At 59.9% G+C, this 21,215-nt stretch overlaps 1 protein-coding gene across 2 annotated transcripts in view; it reads left to right on the top strand.

Annotated features, from left to right (window-relative positions):
* CDH4 (cadherin 4) overlaps positions 1-21,215 on the top strand; it is a 525,471-nt gene that overhangs the window by 351,498 nt on the left and 152,758 nt on the right. The gene's annotated exons all lie outside the window — the stretch shown is intronic.

The following is a 21,215-nucleotide window of genomic DNA, read 5'->3' as shown; positions in this document are numbered from 1 at the left end:
TGGGCACTTCCCAGAGTGGGATCACAGACAGACACTGGCCTCAGGATGTTCATTGCAGATCAGGACGAGATAACACAGAAATCAAGAGTGAGCACTTAGGAACCTGCAGCAGCACCCACAGTCTTTCCCTCGTGGATCACCTTTACTGGACTGTACAAACGTATCAGCAGGTGATGCAGACGGAATTAGAAAACAAAACACTGGGCCTCCAGCACGAGGGACTAGGCAGTGGGGAGTGGGCTTTGCCCTGGGAGGCAGGCCCAGGATGCCTGCGAACACGTGGAGGAGACAGGCCTGAGTTAGCAGATAACCCTGGAGCCCCGGGACCTGCCGTCCATCACCCCTGCACCCGGACCCCGTGGCCGGCTTCCCGCACGGTGAGCCCGGGCGCACCTGCCCCTCTCTCCAGGGAATGTGAGCGAGTGTCAGAGGCTGCGGCCAAGCCCGGCCACTTCCCGGACAGCCGCTGTCCGCAGACTCAATCAGGGTCGTCAGGAATGTCAACTTCTTCCTTCCTAAGGACAAGTTGTTATTGCCAGCTCATCACATGGTGGGAGAGGAGGGTGCAGAGCTGGTCCGACAGTTTCTTGAGTGAACAAGGGCCGGAGGGCGCCGTGAGTTGAAGCGTTTGGGGCGATGCCCCCCACACGCTCTCGGCATCTTCACGGGCCCCAAGGAGCGGGTGCCGTGGGGAGGGAGGCTCGTCTCTTTCTCCTTTTTCCACAGATGGCACAAGCTAATTATTCTCATTTGTGTAGCACCTTACACCTCTGTCAGCTTTTCTCAGAATGTTGGGAAACAGATGATCGCGTCTGTTTTTGTAGTCGTGTGAGAGCTTTTCCATTAACAGGATCGAGCAGGACCATCTGCGTCTTTAGTGGAAAGTTTGCCACCAGCAGCGTGTTTAAAACTTTGAAACAAGGGCTGAGCGGGATGGTTCTCACCTGTGCGCGGGCTGCCTGGGAGGGGCCGCGACGCAGAGTCCAGGAGGCCGGGGGTGGGGGCGCCCCCCCAAGGCCCTCAGTGCTTCTCGCCAGCTCACCTTGCCTGCGCCGATGACAACCAAGCCAGAGAACGTTCCAGAAAAAACAGTGACCGGAAGTCCCTCTACTGCCAGCTGGTCCTCAGACAAGTGAGCTCACCTCTCTGAGCCTCAGCGTCCAGGAGAAGTTGCAGCCGACGGGCTCACAGGGCTCCGGGTGCTGGGAAGAGAGGATGAGGGCATCTCGGCCCGACCTGACGGAAGGTTCTGGAGGATGAACGGCAGCACAGGAAATCTGCAGCCACTCCCGGCCCTCATCTCTGTGCAGCTCCTGAGTCCTCTCTCCTGTGCAGAGCCCCTCTCCCGGCCAGCTTCAAGTGCATATTTACACAATTTGTCATTAAAGCAACGCAGATCAGCGAGCAGAGATGTCGCCAAGTGAACCCACAGCCCACCCGCCTCTGGGGCCCTCGGGCTGCAAGGGTGGCAGCCTCAGGAGGGCTGATGGGCCGTGGCGAGGAGGGGAGGGGGCCTGGGTGGAGCCAGTGTGGACAGAGCCGCATTCGTCCCACACACGTTTACACGGGGCTGCAGAGGCGAGGTGAGCTGATTGGTTCAGGCCAGCAGGGCAGCGGACGCTCACTCATTCACTCAACAAAAGTTTGCTGAGGCCCACTCCATGCTGGGCCCTGTGCTTGGGTGTGGAGACGTGGAGGCCAGGACGACGGGCCTGCCCGGGGGAGCGTGCGTCAGATTCCTGTGGCCGCGGTTACCACGCACCACAAACACGGCGGCTTAAAACCACATCAGTGTATCACCTGACAGCTGTGAGGTCGCGAGTCCGAAATGGGGCTTCAGTCCCTGTGCCAGCAGAGCTGGTTCCTTCTGGAGGCTCCGCGGTGGGGGGCCAAGTCCTTGCTCTGCCTTTTCCAGCTTCTAGAGGCCATGCCTTGGCTCACAGCCCCTCCTCCGTCTTCAGAACCAGCAGCTCAGCATCTTCCTATCTCTCTCTCACCTGCTTCCCTCATCATATGTCCTTCAACTCTGACCTCCTGTCGCCCTCTCATTAGGACCTTGTGATGACATTCAGGGCCACCTGGATGACCCAGCGTCATCTCCCATCTCAAGATCCTTAACTGAATCACATCCGAAAAGTCCCTTTGGCCCTGGAAGGTGAGGTACTTGCAAGTTCTGGGATTAGGACATGGACCTCTTCAAGGGGCTGTTATTCTGCCAACCATGGAAGGAAAGGAGTGGCCACTCTTGCAGACACAGCCCTGCCGGCCCATCCCTGGCCCTACAGGAGCGTCCACTCCCAGGGACAGGCCCATAACCACAAGGCAGGCTCTGAGTGGTCAGAGGGGCAGCAAGAGTGGGGGGGGGGGGGACCAGAGTAAGGGAGGACGTCTGGCTGCGTGCTGGGCCCCACTCCCAGATGCTGGCCCAGCGCCCCTGCACCCGGACCCTGGCCGCCAGGAGAGCGAGCCTCTCAGTTTCCAGCTGGTGCTGGTGGCCAGGATGCCGAGTTGAATAGGCAGGAAGTCATATTTTTTTAACGTTAATGAGCTAATGAAAACAAAGAGCAGAACCATCCCTGACTCACCAGGGATGGCCCTGGAACTTGTGACTGAGCGATTAAGGACCGAGAGAGGGATGCTGGAAGGTTCTGTGCCACTGGGTCAGCTGAACAGAGTCCTGCTGTCACGCAGCAGCCCTGCCTCATTTCCTCATCCCGACACCTCAGAACAGCCTCATCTCTCCTCCATCTCAGCCGACGCACAAGGTATGCCCGAGAAAGGATGCTTTTAAAAGGTACCCTGCACAGCCTGACGAAACACCTGCACCACGTTCCCGGACCTTTGCTGGTTCGAGGGCTGTGTAAGGTGCGGTTTGGCGACACATCTTAGAACGCAGAGCCGGGGGAGGCCGCCAAGTCACAGGGAAGGAAGGTTGAGTCCTGTGCTGAGCGGAGGGTCCTGCTGGCTTCTTGGGGGATGGGGGTGCAGGAGAGAAGAGCCTACGCTGCCTGGGGCCCAGCAGACCTGTTCTGGGGAGACACAAACCTGCCCCTTCCCCGAATCCCTCGCCCCGTCCTGTGTCTGTTCTTCCCGGCCCGGTGGGACCCCAGGAACCTGGGCCCCCTGGACACTTGAGGAGACAGCTCAGGTCTCACAAACGGAAGGCTCCCCTGGGGGTCAAGCACCAGACACAGAAAGAGGAGCAGCTTGGACCCTCCGCTGGGGCAGTGCCCGGACGGCCCCGCCCGCGTCCTGGGCTGCACCATGATGCCCACGCTCCCAGGATAGAGGCGCCGCTGTGTTACCTGCACAGGTGTCGCCAGCTGACCCAGGACCTCAGTAAAATATTCACGTTAATCCAAGCAAGAGCAGGGTGCCCGGCCCTGTGCGACCTGCTTGCCTCATTCAGACAGACGGGGGTGGACGCTGGAGCCGGCCTCAGGTCCACAAGCCTGCTGCGGGCCTGCTCTCCAGGCGGCGCCTGCGGAGGCTGGATTTCATCGTCTGCTGAGTTTCCAAGTAAGCAGGGCAGCGGGTGAAGTGGGGGCCGCCCCTGGAACTGTCACGGTTCTGTCTGGGCCCTGCCCCACGTGACCCCCGAGTTCCGCAGCTGCGAGTGGCTGTCCCTGAGATGAAGCCACACGTGGAGAACGGCCTTCTGATAGGAAGGGTGCCAAAATCAGCGGTCAGCATCCACGTCCTCAGGGTCACCTGAAGCCAAACGGGGAGCTCCGGTGGGTTCCAATCGGAGGCTGTTTTGAGTCTTGGCCGCTTTTGTGCATTGCCAACTCGCGGAAGGATGCAGCTCGCTCTTTGGTGCCTGAACATAAGAGAACAACTCCAGGCTGTAGCCTCCGTGCAGAATCTTCCAAGGTACAAGTCAGCCACGAGGCCTGTTAGGTTTCTATTCCTTGCTCTCAAAAACACAAGCTGTTTCTCCCCCGGAAGAGCCTGTAATGTGCGAAAACATTAGGGATATTGCAAAATGGTTGCGTGAAATAACTGTGGAAATATTTCACCAAAGCATTACCCTTCGCTTGCCGCCCTCCCCTCCCAACCCAAGGAGAGAGAATTTCCCCGAGTCTTTATCGCGTGCCTCTATATAATTGCTGCTTTAAATCACAAAAGCCTTTAGAGTGACGAACGCAGAATGCACAGAGCTGTATTTAGACCGCGCTCACCTACAAAGCCGCCCCCGCCGGTGCCCCCCCCCAGAAGAGCAACAGTGGGGAACGGGCGGGACAGCAGCGGCCTCGCCCCCGGAGCGCTTGTGAACATCTGCGGAAATGTTGTACGACAAGGGGGGCTTGTGTCTTCCTGTCGGGGCTCTTTGTTCTTTCTTTCTGAAGAATGGATAATTCCTGGGAGTTTGTGTTTCCCTCATAATTGTTTTTTAAATTAAGATACACTTTGCAGCCCTCACTGCTGAGATAAAGACAGGGCTGGTGGGGGAGCACCTTGCTTTTGTTAAAAGGAAGAAAGGTGATAAGATATTGCGCTCTAGTTACTTGCAGAGCTTAGAAATCAAAGCTGCCCCTTTGCATCTTGCTGTAAAAACCATTGTCTCATTCTTGCATCTTCCTTGGTTTCTCGCTCACAGGAGGGGAAGCTGGGGGTGGAGAGCAGACCCTGGGGGCGTGGGGAGAGATGCACCGGAGTCTTCTCCAGCTTCCTTCTGCCTCCAGGCACATTGTGCTGGGCCGGTTCTGTGCATCACCTCACTGAATTATGGCAAAAACCCTTCAAGGCAGAGAATGTTGTTTCAGCATGGCATCTCCTGTGTTGCAGTGAGTCCATACACCTGACTGTGGGCTCCAGGCTCGTGCCTCGCGGTTTGAGGGTGACTGTGCCAGGTCAGATGTGAAAGTCAGAGAGGTTTAGTGAGCACTCCAAGGCCACACAGCTCGTGCCACTGGCTCCCAGGCCTTCGCTCTCAGCAAGGCAGCTCGCCTCACTCTTTTGCACCTGCCACAGTCAATGCACACAGTAGGTGCTGATCACATAGTGGGGACTTGGTGAGATGAGGTGCAGCCTCCAGCACATGACGTTCTCTTCTCAGCAGCCAGAGGCGTCTAGTCTGAAGGCTGCCTTTCTCTGAGAGACTCCTTGTCTTTCCAAGGAAAATCCTGAACCTTCTTTCACCGTCCTCGACTGTGCATTCGGCAGGAGCGAGGCCCACCGGGGAGAAATCCGCCTTGGGGCTGGGGCGGTGGGCCGGGAGGGGGGGCGGGCGGGACAGCCCTCTGCAGGCAGAGGCTGGGCAGGAGCAGCTGATGGCAGGGGTTCGCCCTCTGCCTCCGCTCTTCCCAGTTCCCATTGCCTAAATCATCGGAAAAAAATCATTCCTGGTTCATTGACCTTTCTGCAAATTTTAATTTACACTCAGAAGTGAAATGTCACATAATTTTTATGCATTTGGCTGAGTTTCTCTGCCGCTAAGTTAGAAAACAATCCTTCATCAAGCTTTCACATCAAACTTGCTCAAGGGATAATCACCCCAGGATAAACGCTGCATTTGCATAAAGCTCAGTGGGCAGGGCCCTGGAAGTACGCTTTGGGAGGTCTGGGGAACCGGGGCCAGGACCACGCGCAGCCAAGATCCCTCACCTCTGAAAGGACTTCGTTAACGGGCCGTTTCTCCGGCTGGGGTTAAGCCACCGCGGCGTAGCTCAGGTGGCCGGGAACCTGCAGGAACATTTCCCCGCAAGACCCGGCCCAGCACAAGGCACGCGCTCTGCTGGCTTCAGGATTTAACGGCCAACACTATCCACTGGCCTCCATCAGAGAAACAGGGTGCGGAAGAGTGGGCGAGGGCCCCCTGGACCCCACGTCTCTGCTCAAGGTGAGCAAAGTAGCAGGGTCACAGCCCCGCCCCCAGGAATCTTACAGTCTCAACCGAGAGAAGAACAAACTGCGGAGGCCCGCACAGAGCTGCACGGCCCGGCTGAGACAAAACAGCGGTGGTTTGGGAGGCATGTATGAAAGCTGTTTCCTCGGGTGCAGGGCGCGCTTTGGGCGTTTCTCTCTGTCCCTGCCGTTTTATGTACAGTAGAAGAGAAGTCACAGGTGGAGATGTGGTGGCAGGTCTGTGCAGCAACAATGGTGTCACTCGAGCCGCCGTCGCTACCTTGGTTGCTACATATGTGTTAACGTGTTATTGATAGGGTCCACCCTTCCTCCTTCAGACACAGGGTAGGGTGTTGCTTCCTCACTCCTGGGTGGTCAAGACTGGCCACACGCTCTGCTTTGGCCAGTGAACCGGGAGCAAGGGCAAGGGGCATCCCTCCCAGGAGGAAACCAAGGAGCCAGTGACTCCCGTTTCTCAGCAGCAGGTGCTCCTGGCTTGGCGATCATGGGAACAGAAGAAACCTCTCAGGAGTCCACAGCGCCGAGTTGGGGGCAGGTCAGGTGCTTTGGGAGCTGCTTGTTACTTCAGCTTAACCCAGCCTCATGCTGACTGATACACCCTGAATTCCCAATATACATCTCTTCCAATGGTAATAGAAATGGTCTGGGTCCAATAATTTAAGGTTATGCAGTCCCCTGGCCCTCATAGGACTTCCCGGAGCCCCTGTGTCTCTAAGGAAGATTTCCGAGAGGGAGCTACAGTGTGCACCATGGCCACATACGTGAAACCGTGTTCCTGCCCCTCCCCCACACTGGCCCTGGACCTGTGGCCCTCAGCATTCTTTGGACAGTGATGTTATAACCCATGCTCTTCAGAAGCAGGATTAGGACCAGAGACAGAAAAACAGGTGTTTTGGGTCTTTGCTTCCTTTGGGATGGTCCCTGGCCAAGGTAGGGGATGCTTTGGCAGACAGTTAACAGGAAGAATCGTGTTCTTTCTTTCTGCATCCGGGTACATTTCACCCTTCACCACCAAGCATTCCTTGTCACAAGCCTGGTGAATGTGTCCCCAGGTCCCGACCCTCAGAGCCCAAAGTGTGTCGGAGGGAGGCCCAGCCTGGAAAGCACTGAGAGGGCACTGCATGTGGCCCCATCCTTTCTGAAGAACTGCTCTGGGGTGCCCTGCAGGGCCTCATGGAGCCCAGCCGAGCCCGGGCAGGGTCCGTGGCCCCAGGTCTCTGTCGCTCCTGCTGCCCTTCAGCCCCTGCCCAGGCCTCACCACCATCAGGACCCCTCCTGGGCTCCCCAGCACCTCATCCCCTGCAAGCTGCCCCTGCCCGCGTGCCCGGCTACATTTGCTCAAGATGCGCCCGGCCCCTGAGGATGTTTCCATCCTTGGTTTTCAGGCACCTCAAGGGTCTGCTCGTCTCAAGGGGGTCCCCAACTATCTCAAAGTCAAGTGTGGCATGAATGCATCCAGGACGAGAAAGCTTTGATGCGGGAAGACCCAGGGGAGGTTCCCGGCGGTTGGTGTGGTTGGAAAGGGGGAGGAAATGTGTTTGAGCTTCCTGAGTTCTTCTTATGTACTTTAGAAAAATGTTTGGCCCCAATCCGCACGTGTTTGCAGAGAGAGCAGCTGGTAAAGTTCAGGGTCGGGTTTGGATTTGGCCCCAACAAACGGAGACTGAAGTTTTGCTGGCCAGTGGGGTCTTCAGGTGCCAGGGGCCCCGAAGCAGGTGCAGGAGGGCGGCCCACGGGCTCTACGCCGTTTCGGGCTGTCCCTCCCACCCACAGGGAGTGTCCCCGTCCCAGGGTGACAAGTGTGCCCCCACTTGGGGCACTGGTGGCCTCAGGTCGGGGCCAGAGCAGCCGGGCAGCAGCCTGGGTTCAGACCCCACATCCTGCCTGGACTCCTAGAGGCCGCTCCCTGGGAACCCTGGGCGACTCTGGAATGTGTGAGCTCAGAGAAACTAGGAGGCAGCCTCAGGCTTCCGGGCTCTGGGCGCCCCTCCAGGCCTGTGAAATCCGCAGCTGTTTGCCTGCCTGCAGCCTCAGAATCACAATGTTTCCAAATCCCAGTCAGTGGTGGTTTCTATCCAAGCGAAGGCCCCTGCTGCAGAGACATTGCAGGTCCCTCCCAATCGCAAGCGAAAAGCAGAGCGGTCAGACCCGTGCCGTGGGCACACCGGCCGGGGGTAAGCGGCCCAGAGGAAAGGCCCCTTCAGCGCCTCGCTGGAGTATGGACGAGTCACCGTGTGATCTGTGTGCTCATTTGTGCGCCGTGGAGTAGCCTGTCTGCGCCCACCGCCTGGGCTGTCCCCAGAGAGCACACGCCTGCCCGCGTGCACACAGCGCTCCCTGCCGTGCGTGTGCCCCTGCGTGTCCCTCTGCCCATCCCGCCCTCCTCCACGCACCGCAGAGAGCCCCTTCTGACGTCGCCGTGTCCCAGGGCCTTCCTCGCCCCTCCGTGCCCGGTCTTCCTGGCTGCTCTCCGAGCTCGGAACCGTCTAAACCACCCCGTGACACCCGCCCGTCGGGCTCCCTCCGCGGGAACAGCAGCCCCGCAGGCGCCGGGCTTGGCTCTGCCCACGGTGTCTCCCCTCTTTGGAGCCCAGGCCTCCCCGAGGACGTGGGGGGTGTGCCTAGCAGAGAGCAGCGTGCGAGGGGTGAGCCCAGCCAGTCAGTACGTGGATGGACAGATGGACAGATGGGCGGATGCGGATCTTGTATCTGTTTCTTTCTTCTCCAGCTGCCGGGCGTGCTGTCCCGGCGTGAGGTGCCCCCTCGCCCCGGGGCTTGGAGGGGCCGCCGCGGGGAGGCTGATCCCGCCTCTCGGAGCTGCAGTCGCCCTGCCGGCCACGGTCCCTGTGCCACGCGGAGCCGCCCTCCCGAACCTTCGCCCAGCCTCAGGTAGCGCGTCCTCCCCAGGGGCTCGGGCCAGCCCCGGGAGAGCTCTGAGCGCAGAGAGACGCGCGGATGGATGAGGCAGCCCGAGCGGGGACACTTAAAATACAGAGAGCAAGACAGGCCCGAGCTGCCCTTTGGGTAAAATGAAGTAAAATCATAAACCAGGTCTGGGGGGTCCTCCGGAGTCACCCCTTCCTCTTGCCGGCGCCCCCACAGAGGGGAGAGGGAAGGAAAAGGAAGTGGGGGAGGGGGAAGGTGGAAGGAGGAGGGGGAGGAGGGAAAGGGGGAGGGGAGGTGGCCTCTGGGGACGGGAAAGAGCCGTCTCCACCTGGGCCTTAATTGCAAATGATTTCATTAGCTCCGTCCTGAGGCACAAGAGCTGATGAGAGAGAGGCTGGTGGGTCTAAAAATAGCCGGTCCTGCTCCTCATGTTGTAAGGGGTCCCCCCAGGGCCTGCCCCCCGGCCTGCCGTCAGCCCCCGCAGCCGCCTCACCACCTCACGCCCAGGTTCAGAAGGGGTAGGAGCCCGACAGGGGACGGGAGGCCGGCCCCAGGCCGCCGAAGCTGGGCCCTGCAGAAGGAGAGGCTCGTGGCCGGAAGGGGCCGTGGAGGGCACTGCAGACCCACCCTGTTCTTGTGGCAACAGGCCTGTCTGGGGTGACCGGGCGCTGGGGAGGCGCCACGAAGGAGACTAAGGCAGAAGAGCCGCCAGGAGCTCCTGGGGTGGGACCAGGCAAGCTGTCCCCCCAGCCCCGCCGGGGACGTGTCCACCCGGCAGTGGCCTTGCCCTGTTTCCTCTCAGGACCCCCCGTCCCTGACACTCCCCGAACAGAGAGCCCACTTTGGGGGTTGCCGTCCCTGCTCTATGTCTCAGTGCCCTCAGGTGAAACGGGTGACAGCTGTCCCTGCCCAAGTGGCGTGGCGTGTGGCCCAGGGCCCGGCAGGTGCTAAGACCTGTGTAAGCAAGCGCAGCCGTTACTATGACAAAGGCCACCACTGTTACCTGCCACCAGGGCCCCGAGGGACGCGGTAGCCTGCACTTGCCCAGCTTAGAGATGGGCACTGGCCGCCAGCAACACCGGTGGCAGTGACATTCCCACAGCCGGGGACAGTGCAGGAGCCCCTGGGCGCAGCAGCTGCAGCAGAGCCCCGTCAGAGCCAGCCCGCCGTGTTTTCCCTGCGGCCCAGGGATCGCCCAGGCCTTATCCTTTCTCTTCCTGAGCACCATCCTCGGGAGAGCAGGAGGGTCTGCCCAGGCCAGCGCCACCCTCTCCAGAGTGTACGGAATCACAGCCACAAACCTGACCCGCCCTCGTGGATTCTCCAGACGGTCGGTACACGTGCGGCTACGTTTCTCGTGGTGGCTTAACGTGTAGGCGTGACCGTCTGTTTGTGAATGGACACCTGGGTGTGGCCGTTAATACATCAAGTTCTTGGTGGCAAAAGCTGGTGGAACGAATAAGAGGGCCTCGGAAATAACATAGCTGCTGGGAGGAGTGATGTTGTTTAAATAATGCACGTGATTCCCTCAGCCTGGTCCGTGTCCCTGGGGAAGGGCTTCAGGGCAGGGACGACCATGGTCACATGCGCAACCAGAAGGACGCGGCGCTTCTGGCACCAGACCGGGGGCCAGGGAACCTGCCCCGACCAGCACTGGCTCTGCCACTCGCTGGCCGTGGACCTCGGGGGGCCGGTTAAGCTTTCTGAGGCTCAGTTTCCTCTTCTAGACAATGGGGAGCCCAGGAGCCGGGCAGGCGTGGGAGCTTCAGCACAACCACGTCCTCCAGGTGCCTCGCAGGACACGAGGGACAGCTGTCAGGAGGGGACGAAGGAAAACTCACAGCATGTTCGTTAGCTCATGAAATGTTAGGCTAGGTCTTCAATAAGATCACAGACCTCTCTTCTCAACAGTCAAAACCACCCCCGTTTTTCCCCAGAATCAAATGGACTCCTGGAATCTTGGATGAGAGAGTAAAGGTCCGGGCGGGGCCGCCCCCTCCAGGGCCTCAAGGAACCCCCAGTTCCTGGAGCCCCCCCCCGCCACATGCTTGGCAGTTAGCACGGCTCCCACATCCTCGAGATGGAGCTGTGGACCAGGGGGCCCCTCCTCCCTCCAGTGACGCTGGGCCCCAGCCCATCTCTCTAGGCCTGGGAATGACACGTGCGTGGTCAGCCCCTCACCACGCCATCCCCCGTGCGTGACCTGGGCACTCCTCCCCCGGCCCAGATGTCTCTGCAAGTTGGTGGGTCTGCAGCTGGATTTGCCACCTCACCCCTGCTGGCCTCCCTGGGAGTGCAGGTGAGAGGGCTTCATCAGAGGTGCCACCAACCTAAGAGCCACGAGCTCCGTTCTGATGGGGTGTCCGTGGGATTTACTAACGAGGAGCTCAGCCCTCGGTTCTGACCTCCACTCAGGAAAGAAGTTTTGCATAAACAACCGTCCTCAGATCTGGGACCGCGGCCTCTCCCACCACCCCCTTCCCGTGTCTCCCGGGACACCTGCACCTCTGGTTTCCTCAACAAAGCACTGTTAATTCGTCCCAGAACCTAGAGAAATCCCTCTCCTCACGTGGGCTCAGAACCGTTCTGAGATTGAAGCCTCGTGACGCAGTCCCGGCCGGGGAGGGGGTGAGTAGGGACAAGCTCTGCGTCTCCCATCAGCATCCCTGTCTTCATAGGGTGTGTGAATGTTAAATTAGGACCCCGGGAGCAATACTGGGGGGGAGGGGGTCACACTGGAAAACACAAGTCGCTCAGTCCAGGGTGCTTGGGGGTTGCCACTCCGGCTGGTGTTTCCTGGATAGGACAGTGGGTGTGAACTCGGGGTGCTGGATCCCAGCACTGGATTCATCACGAGGGAAGCCCAGAGGGAGCGGCAGGTTTCACGCTCCCTGCCGTAGACGAGATGGCACGAGAGCGGTTTCAACGTCTTGCTTTAAAATGGGCTTTTAACATTTCTGAGAAAGAGAGTTTTCTCTGGAGAAGATGCGTGTCATGGATAGAGAATATCTGTTTTTTAATAGACTTTATATTTGAGAGGGTTTCAGATTTACAGAAAAATTGAGTAGAAAGTACAGAGAGTTCCCCTGGTATTAACATCTTGCATTGTTACAGTCAGTGCAGGACATTGTTACTGTCAGTGCAGGAGATTCACTGTTACAATCGAACCTGCGTTGACACCCGCAGCATCACCAAAGTCCATAGTCTACCTTAGGCTTCCCTCCTGGTGTTGGATGTTCTACGGGTTTGGACAAATTTGTAATGATATGTACCTATTATTACAGCATCACACAGAGTATTTCCACCACCCTAAATATCCTCTGTGCTCCACCTGTTCATCCCTCCCTCCCCCCCAACCCCCGGCAACCCCTGGTCTTTTTACCGTCTCCATAATCCTGCCTTTTCCAGAACGTCATGTAGTTGGACTCACACAGCCTGTAGCCTTTTCAGATTAGCTTCTCTCACTAGTAACATGCATTTACGTTCCCTCCATGTCTTGTCATGACCTGGTGGCTCCTTGGGTACCCAGTTGTGAAGCTAAGGAAATAGAAGTCTGTGCATTTATCCTGCTAGCCTTTCTCAAGCACCTCCTGGGTGCCAGAGGCCCCCATGGTAGGTGCTGGAACCCACAGTGAGGAGGGCTGGCCCAGTGCCTGGTGGCCCAGCTCACTTGGCAGGGGTGGTTGGAGCCATGTGAGCAGGGTGGTGGCCTTAGGGGCACATCCTGGGGGAAAGGGGGCCCTGAAGGGGGGCAGGGCCGGGCAGGGGAGAGCGTTCCCGCACACAGAGTGGAGGGGAGCGAGCAGATGCAGGACAGGATGGAACAGGCCTGGGTGCCTGAGCCACGGACCGCAAGGCGGGGGACCCCTGGGCAGCTCAGGTGGCTGCCGTGGAGACACATGCACCACACAGGACACCTCAGAGTCTGTGCCCCACTTCAGCAGGACTCCTGAAGGGCCCACTTCCTCCCACGAAGTCAGAGACGCTCCCACGCGGCTGGAGGCAAACGCAGACCACGCGTACTGGGTGCACGGGAGACTTGGGTATGATTGAGAGGATGTGGAAAATGCACCGAACCAAATGGGAAGGAATTGGCTCCACTTTGCGCCCCCATCACCGTGGCAGGAGTCTGGAGAAGAGGTGCAGAGGAAAGGGGGAGGGGAGAGGGCCTCTCCTCGTGGTCTGAGGCCCTGGTTCTTGCTGGAACCTTCCACGTTGGGTCGTGAGTGGACACGGGTGAAGGGGCATGTGGCTCCCACTGTTCTCGGCTGAAGGCAGGGCCTCTTTGGGAAGGAAGGGTCACAGCATGGTTTGGACACACATTAATTTTGTTTTGAAGGCCCAGCTGTGATTCCAACAATGCTCTTCCTCGTGGACCCATCCTCTGAGAGGCAGCCCCCCTACCCCGTCCTCGTGGGCAACAGGGGAAGGGGGGGAGCCTCGTGCCCGCAACACCAGGACACCTGCTGCAGCAGAGCAAGCCCACCCTGAGCACTGGCGCGCAGGTCCACGGCCAGGCGCCCGCCGCATGGTGGCGGGGGCCACTGTCCCCCTCCCTCCCTCACACCATGGGGGGCTTGGCACAGGTGTCCTGCTCGTGGAGAAGGTCACCAGTGCCCCCACACTTTGCTGGAAATGGCACTTTTCCAACGTGTGTGAACTCACGGCCGCCTCGGGAATCTGTGCTGAGCAAAGTGATGGCAGAAGAAAATAAGAAAGTGCAACCGGCCACGGTCTCGGGGGCCCGTGCTGGCCCCCGGGGCACCTTTCCCAGGGCCAGGCACACCCTCGGCATCTGCCAGTGACCGTGCGCAGGCGGGGTGCTCCAGGGGTCTGCCTGTGAGTAGACCCCTCCCGGGTCTGGGAGATTCAGGGTCCCTGTCCGCAACGGGCTCTCTCTGACTCCACAGGCAGGAGCGGTGGGGCTGACGCCCATGTGCAGTCGGGGGAGACGTCGGACTCGGATTAAGTGGAAAAGAGGCAAACATAGCAACCTTTTATGTTTAAAATATGCATGTCAGGAAAGAGTCTGGAAGGACAGCCAAGGATACCAGTTACCTAGGGCTCCAGTGGTGCCCCATCGGTCCCGAGGCTGCGGGGGGCGCCGCAGCGGGGGGCCTGTGACAGCCCCTCCTCAGGGGAGTCCGCTCAAGCATGACCCCCACGCCTGCCCCACATTAGTAAAACCCATGAGCCTCCGTCTGCCTGTTATCATCATGGTGCACTCGCAGTTCTAAACAATGTCCACCCTGCCCCTGGACACGCTGGAGTGAATAAAGCTCTGGGGAGAGAGGTGTCAGCAGCTGGGATAAATCCAGGAAGGCTTTTCGGAGGAGGCGCACGCGTGGTGAAGGGCATTGCAGAGCATTTCAGGCATGAGGAAGTGAGTGCCAAGGCTTAGTGCTCGGAGCATTTGGGCAACGGGAAGCGTGTGAGCTCTGGGGGAGCGAGGGGGCAAGTGAGCTTGGGGGGCGAGGTGGGGTGACTCCTCTCAGGGCGCCTGGAGCAGGTGGGCCTTGGGGCCACACGGCCCTGCATTCAAGCTCTGCCTCTGTCACCTTCGGTTGGGAGGCTGGGGGCCAGGGATGACCTCCCCCGCCGGCCTGCCTGTCAGTAGAACAGAGGGTAAAGGTGGTCTCCTCCCGGGGGGGTGGGCTGTGAGGGTGAATCTGAGGATGCAGGGCAGCCAAAGGCTGAGCTGCGAGTAGGGCTCTCGGCGGCCACTTGACCCGTTCTCCCCGCCGCCTTAGGTCCAGTCTGGGGAAGGGGGAGGCATCACGGGCTGGGGGCCCACCTCCCCGGAGCCTCGGTCCCTGCCGGGACAGGCCCTGCTTTGGAGAATTGGTGGGAGAAGGGGCGTCCCTGGGGGCACTATGCCCAGAGCGACCCCCACCGTGGCCCTGCCCAAGGCCTCCTCTCCAGCCTTGACCGTTACCTGAAGCATGTGCTGCCCCGGGGGCTGCCCTGACCTCCCCTGCCTGCCCAGCACCTGGACGGTGCCTGGAGCGTGGAGACGCAGTGAGTGTGGGATGATGGATGGAAGGATGGAAGGACGGAGGGAGGGAGGAGGGGAGGAAAAGAGGAAGGGAAAAGGAAGCAAAGGAGAGAGGGAAGCTGACTGGCTGGCAAACGTATTTCCTCCTCAGCACATTCCCAGCTACAAGCTCACCTCTGGCTCATCTGATCTTTTTCAACTCAACTAACAAGGAAAATAATTAAAACAAAAAAAACACAACGGGAGTTTCATATCCACGGCGCGCGTCTGCAGCGCGCCAGCCTCGGGGAGGCGCGGCCGCTGCCCCCGTAAAGGTCAGCGGGCAGCCGCCGGTGCAGACGCAGGCCCGCGTGTCCCTCACGCCTGTTTCCAGCACGCTGTCCCCTCGTCCCTCTCACGGAGCCAGCAGTTAAAGGGGCTGGGGGTAGAGGGTGAAAGGTACGCCCTCCTGGTGGGGGGCGCCCGCGCCTGCCGCGGAGAAGCGGCGGGGCCCACGCTGCGGATGAGCCTGGCGGCGCCCGCCTGCTGGAGGCCGGGAGCCCGCGAGGCGCGCGCGGGGCAGAGCGCGCTTTCCGAGGGAGGGTGCCCACCGTCCCGGGGAAGCCGAGAGCCGGGGTCCGCCGCTCGGCCCGGGGCCCAGCTGTGGCGCCGCGCACGCGCATCGGCGTGATCTCCAGCCGCCGGGACCCCACGCCGCACAGTCCCGCGCGTGGGAGGCAGGGTTCTCACCCGTGAGAGGCGCGGCAGCTACAGATGTTACGAATGCACAAAAATCTAAGGGAAGCGGTCTTGCTGCACACTTTGCGTTTTGGGCATCGATGACCTATGAACAGATACGGAAAGTGCGCAGGGCCGCGTCGGGGAGTGCTGGCGTCTGTGACGCCTCCCGGCCTGCGTCTCGCAGGGGCTCCTCGGTGACGATCTGTGCAAGTACTCGCGCGCACGAGTGCGTTCCCGTGTCGTCTTCTCCCAGCAAGTTCAATGTGCCTGTTGGTAAAAGCAGGCGCCTTCCGGGTGTGCCGTGCTAGCTCCCCAGGAGACGCCGGAGCCACAGCGGAGCCGCTGCGGGCGCTCCGTGCGGGGCGGTGCCCGGCGGCACGCAGCCTGCTTCTAGGGTGGCCGCTCAGACGCCCCCCGCTCTTCCTGAGGCCTTCATCTCACCACCCCCCGGCTCTCCCCACTTTTTCTCCGACGTCAGCATCTCCCCGGCTCCTTGACCAGCGCTTGGGCTGCGAGGGGAGAGGTCGTGGGGAGGGGAGAGGCCGTGGGGAGGGGAGCTGGGGCCGTGGATCACGGCTGTTTACAGGCAGGCTTTGTGAAGCTCTGGGCTCGCGCGGCCTGGGGGCCGGGGTTCTGGAGGGGCAGGAAGCAGAGGCCACCCTTCTCCCTGTCCTGCCAGCAGCCTGGAGGCGGGGACTCAGGGAGGCCCTGGAAGCTGCTTCAGAGTAACATTCACATACCATGAACCTCACCGTTTGAAGGAACAAAAATCCAGTGGCATTTAGTACCTTCACGTGTTGAGCAGCCGTCAGCTCCCTCTGGCCCCAAAACTTCTCAGCACCCCACCGCAGACCCCGTACTCATCAGCCGTCGCCCCCCAGCCCCCGGCCACCGCCCTGCTCATCTGTCTCCGTTGGCTGCAGCGCCAGCCCTCCCCGACGGGCAAGGGCCTTGGGGATGGTCACCAGGAGGCCCCGCGGTCCGCAGGCAGCACCCGCGGGGGATAAAGGGACACACCCACAGGGACGCAGCCACGCCCAGTGCATGACCCACCAGAGGCTCCCTCGGGGCCTCACGGCCAGGTGGGGGGCGGGGGAGCTGAGGTTGTGCGGGCACTGCCTTCCCTCGTCCCCCCACCCCACCGGGTGTCCCTGCACTGTCTCCCTGGGATGCCACGTTGCCAGGTGGGTGGATGAATTACCTACTTGAGGAGCCCCCCCCCCGCCCCCCTGGATTCCTCACTCTCTTTTTCTTCCTTTTCTCCTTCTTTTCCTGGCTCTTGAATTTCCCTCTCACCAGCAGATGTGTCTGAAGTGTGTGGGGGGGAGGTACTGTGATCCACTGTAGCTAAATTTTGAGGATGTACTTCTGAAGTCAGGGCGGTGGACCCTAACTCAGTTCACTGGGTGTTTTATGGCTGGAAAAGGCTATGATCCTCTCTGAGCATGGCCCCGAAGAGAGGGTGTCACACCCACTCAGGACAGCCCCTCAGCCCCAGAGGCTGCTGGACCTCCCTAGAAACCCCCGGAATGGCACAGAGACTGCTCCCCGCGTGGGGCTTTCCCTAACCCTGCCGGTCCCTTGGAACCTGCCCGTCACCTCATTGGCTGAGGACCTTCCTGTGCACTTGTCTTGACACTTGTTGGTCCCCAGCAGCCCGGCTCCCGTCACACCGGCTCTCAGTGCTTGAAACCCCACGCTTCCTCTGCACAGGACCTTTGCACATGCTGCCGTGTGGCCTGGGGAGGTCTCCCCTGCCCAGGCCTCAGAGGAACCTTTCATCCCTCGGCGCTCAGCAGAAGCACCAGGTCCTCATCCTCGGGGAAGCCCTGGTGTCTGGGTCGGGGTCTCTCAGCATCGGGCTCCTTCCTTCACGCAGAGCACCCCCCACCCCGCGCCTGGGAGCCACATCCCCAGGGCAACAACCCGCCCCCACCGTGAGCTTTATCTGGCGGTGGCTGTGCTGTTGTGCTGACTGTTGTAAATCAACACGAGTGGACGGATGGTGGCGCCCCGGGAGGTCTGCGTGTGCAGCTGGAAAGGTGCGCAGCCCTTCCCGACGATGTGTCCTGCTGGACGGCTTCGTGCGCGTGGGTTTCTCGCGTGCGCTTCTCCAGTAGCCATCCACAGTGCTGACGCTGCTCCCATTCCAGGAGCAGGCGGACGCGGGCGGGGGACTGTTCTTCTCCGGGCAGCTTCTCGGAATGAGCAGGGCTTGGAAATGGAATCCGTCCTTTCTGAAGGGAGAGGCGGGCTGGGGGGGCCAGGCCTGGGCTGGGGAGGGGGGAGCAGGCCCCCAGTCGTGTGAGAGGGTCCGAATGCCAAGGGCTGGCTGACCCCACACATCCCGCAGGGCTCCCCATCCCGGCCCCTCTTGGTGACTCCGTAGATACCTGTGTGGTTCCACCACCCACTCTGCCATTTCCCAGTCACCTCCCACCAGGAGCCTCTGCTCTGTGTTCCAGGTAGCTCCCCAGAGCCAGGCACCAGAGGGCCCATAAATATGTCTGTGGAGTGAACGACCTCGTGTGACCTTGGCCCAGCACCTCTGCTCCCTGACTCCTTAGATGAGTAACGTGCGTACCAGCCAGGGCGCGAGACAAGCTGGGTTCATCCAGCCTCTCCCTGCGCCGGCCTCGTTCATCCTTTGCTGTTGCCCCCAGAGACCTGTGCTCCGAGGGGCCGCTGCGTGTCAGGTCACACACCTGGGGTCCCAGCCCCATCCCGAAGGGGCCTGCCCGTGTGGGTGTGGCTGCTGCACACACCTCCACGTGACACTCACACACAGAGCTCACACTCGCCCTCCCCACCGTGCACCCTGGCACGGTGCACACATCTCCCCACCCTCCCCGGGCCCTGTCCTCGGGCAAGTGTGCTGAGTCCCGCCCCCAGGGCCCACCCAGCCTCCCCCAGCCTCCCCCAGCGCCTGCGGCCACCACACCTCCGCAGGGACAGAGGCAGCAGGGGCTGTGATTGTGTGCATGTTCAAACAATTGGACCTAACGTCTCTCCGGAATCCTTGTGTCTCTTGTCAAGTTTGTTTAAAACTAATGGAAGTAATTAGCAAGCAGCAGAGAGAGATGCGCGGCAGGTCTGGGCTGTGGGTAGCCAGCGCCCAGTGGGTCCCTCGTCCCGGCCTCGGAGGGAAGGAAGTGCTGCCTCCCCTCCAAGCAGATGTCCTCCACTGGAGCCTGGATGAGGTTGTGACCCTGGTGTCTGCGCTTCCAAGCAGGCGTTTTCTTCCCACAAAGGGTGGAGGACGTTCTCAGACCCTTGTGCTGGGGCCACAGGAGCTCGTGGGCATGCAACAGCCCAGCAGCACTCTGGCCCCTGGAAGAGGAGGACGTTTACCCTGCAGAGATAGAAACAGACTCCGAAAATAAACAGGAAGCAAGAGTGGGTTGGAGAGGAAACAGAATGTTGGGCAGAACATGCTGAGGTTAGTAAACGCCTCAGCACTGCTAGGTCCAAGCTACCGCATTGTCTCTGAGCTTCCCGGTGGCCAGAGCAAAGAGGGAAACCACCTTGGGGCAGTTCGCCAGGAAAAGGCAAATGGCCTTCTGGATGACAGGAGCCATGGTTCCTGCCCCAAGACCTCAGATATTTCTCCTGAGAAACTCTTTCCATTTTTATGGCAAGACGCCGTGTTGGTAACCTTCTGAGCAGTGTTAGCATGTTGAGAAATTTAAACCCACATTTCTCAGGGTTTCCAATGGGAGATCACTTATTCAGAGCTAATGCCATGAACACCCCTGCTCTCTCAGAAGAACAAACCCTCCTGATCTTTCCCTTTGAGAGAGAGATGCAGCCCAGCCGCACACAGGAAGGTGCGGTTCTGAATTCCCTTCCTTCTTGAAAGCTGGCTCCCCAGCAGTGCAGGCGCTCAGAACAGCCCCCGATCTTCATGCAGGCACGTTCCAGCCCCTGCCTCCTCGTTGATGAGGGCTCAGCGTCTCAGACACGACGGTGAAACCAGCCTGTTGGGTTGAGCCGACCGGCCCAGCCTTGGTTACTGTGAAGCCAGAGGCCGGTTCCATGTGGTCCCAAAGCCCCCGTGCCTCCTCAGATGGGAGGGTCCGAGTCAGACCCAGGCTGGAAAGATCTTAAGAGCCGCCACGCGCAGAGAGGCCCAGCTTTATCATGGCAGTCATGTCTGGTGGTCCCACCTTTAATGTCCTGCGGGCTCGCGTCCACTGAGCACGTCCGTCCCCTGCAAGGCCGCAGGCTCCTGCGGACGGTTCCCCGACCTTCCTGTTGGGGCAGCTCCTACGTGGTGGTTTTTCCTCGGACAGCAGCGTCCACACGTTCCTCAAATGCCACCAAAGCGCTGTACCTATTTTTTTAAAAAACTACAACTACACGGTGACTTAATCCTGAAGCAACGCAAACCCTCCTCCCACTGCTGTCCAATCCCATTCATGTTACGAGGAATTTGCTTTCGGAGAACAAAGGGCTTATTTATGCACTTTGTGCTAATCTCCCCGCAGTCACAGAACTGTCATTTTTATCTCTGTGCTTGACAATCGGGTGTCAGAAGTGATGGATCCTCTCAGTTTGTTGCTGATTTTAATGTTTACTGTTGGGGGGGGGCAGGGGCGGGACTATAAAAGCAGTTTGGAATTTTCCCATCACTTGAAGAAGAATGCGATTGTTCCCTCCCTGGGGGATATTTCCCTGCAGCCACAGCCCACTGCGCACCTCTCTTGCCCTAGTCCACCCAAGGGCCTCTGTCTGTGAGCTCTGGAGTCTGCACCCACGAGGAAGTGGCTGGTTTCATCACACTTAAAAGCATTCTTATATTAAACCCACACGTGGGAGGTGCCGGGGACAGGGAGATGTCTGGAGAGAAGGATTTGAAAGGAGGGAACGTTGTGGTATTTATTATTTCAAGGCGGCCAACAATAAAAGGTGAACGCAGGGGCAAACACTTTATCAAGCCTAACAGCGAGGAGCTTTTTCTAGCCTGTAGAATAAACAGTAATTAAATCATGTACGCTGTGACAGTGCAATTGCTTAAAAAACCAATCCTCCCACCATAATTGCTGAGATACCCACCCTTTTATAAACACTAGGTAACTTCATCTGCCGCTTCCATCAGCAGAATGTGACACTGGCTGTTGGTGTCTCATACTTTTCCGCGCATTAGGCGGCAGCTGCGAGAGCACGTGTGTGCGAGAGGCACTCCTGTGATCCCGGGGAACGTGCGGCTTCCGCGATGTCTCTGCCCTCAGGGGGGTTGCAAACGGTCCGGGAGACGGAGGCCTCGGGAGGGGCGGCGATGCGGTGCCTGACTACCGTCCGGGAAGCAGAGCAACGCGCCCACCCCGCGGAGTCAGCACACCCGCCGCCTCCCATGCCCGCTCCCAGGTCACCGGGAAAGCACGTGTCTGCCCCAGGGTCACCAGGGAATCGGTGGCGGGGAGAGCGACCCCTGCCTGCGCGCAGCTCAGACTCGGGTGGAACCAGAGGTGACAGGCACAGGGAGCGGCGTTTGCAGGAATGACGGCAGCTGTGTTTCAGAGAAAATGAAGGGCGTTCGCTGCTTTTGGCTGATGTTCCTTTTCCCAAGGCCTCGGCTAATTCCCTAGGGGGCAGAGAGAAAACCCAACACCTGAAGGTGGAAAGCCGCTTAAATCACCACTTTCTCGAAGCGCGTTAGAGACGGCGCCTCTGCTGCAGGAAGCACGCTGTGCGCGGGCGCCCGCCGGGCCGGTCCCCACCGCCCTGACCCTCTCCCCCTCCTCTT

The sequence above is a fragment of the Hippopotamus amphibius genome, chromosome 12, assembly GCF_030028045.1.
Source record: "Hippopotamus amphibius kiboko isolate mHipAmp2 chromosome 12, mHipAmp2.hap2, whole genome shotgun sequence".
Taxonomy (NCBI): Eukaryota; Metazoa; Chordata; class Mammalia; order Artiodactyla; family Hippopotamidae; genus Hippopotamus; species Hippopotamus amphibius.
This window is presented reverse-complemented; position numbering and strand designations above follow the sequence as displayed.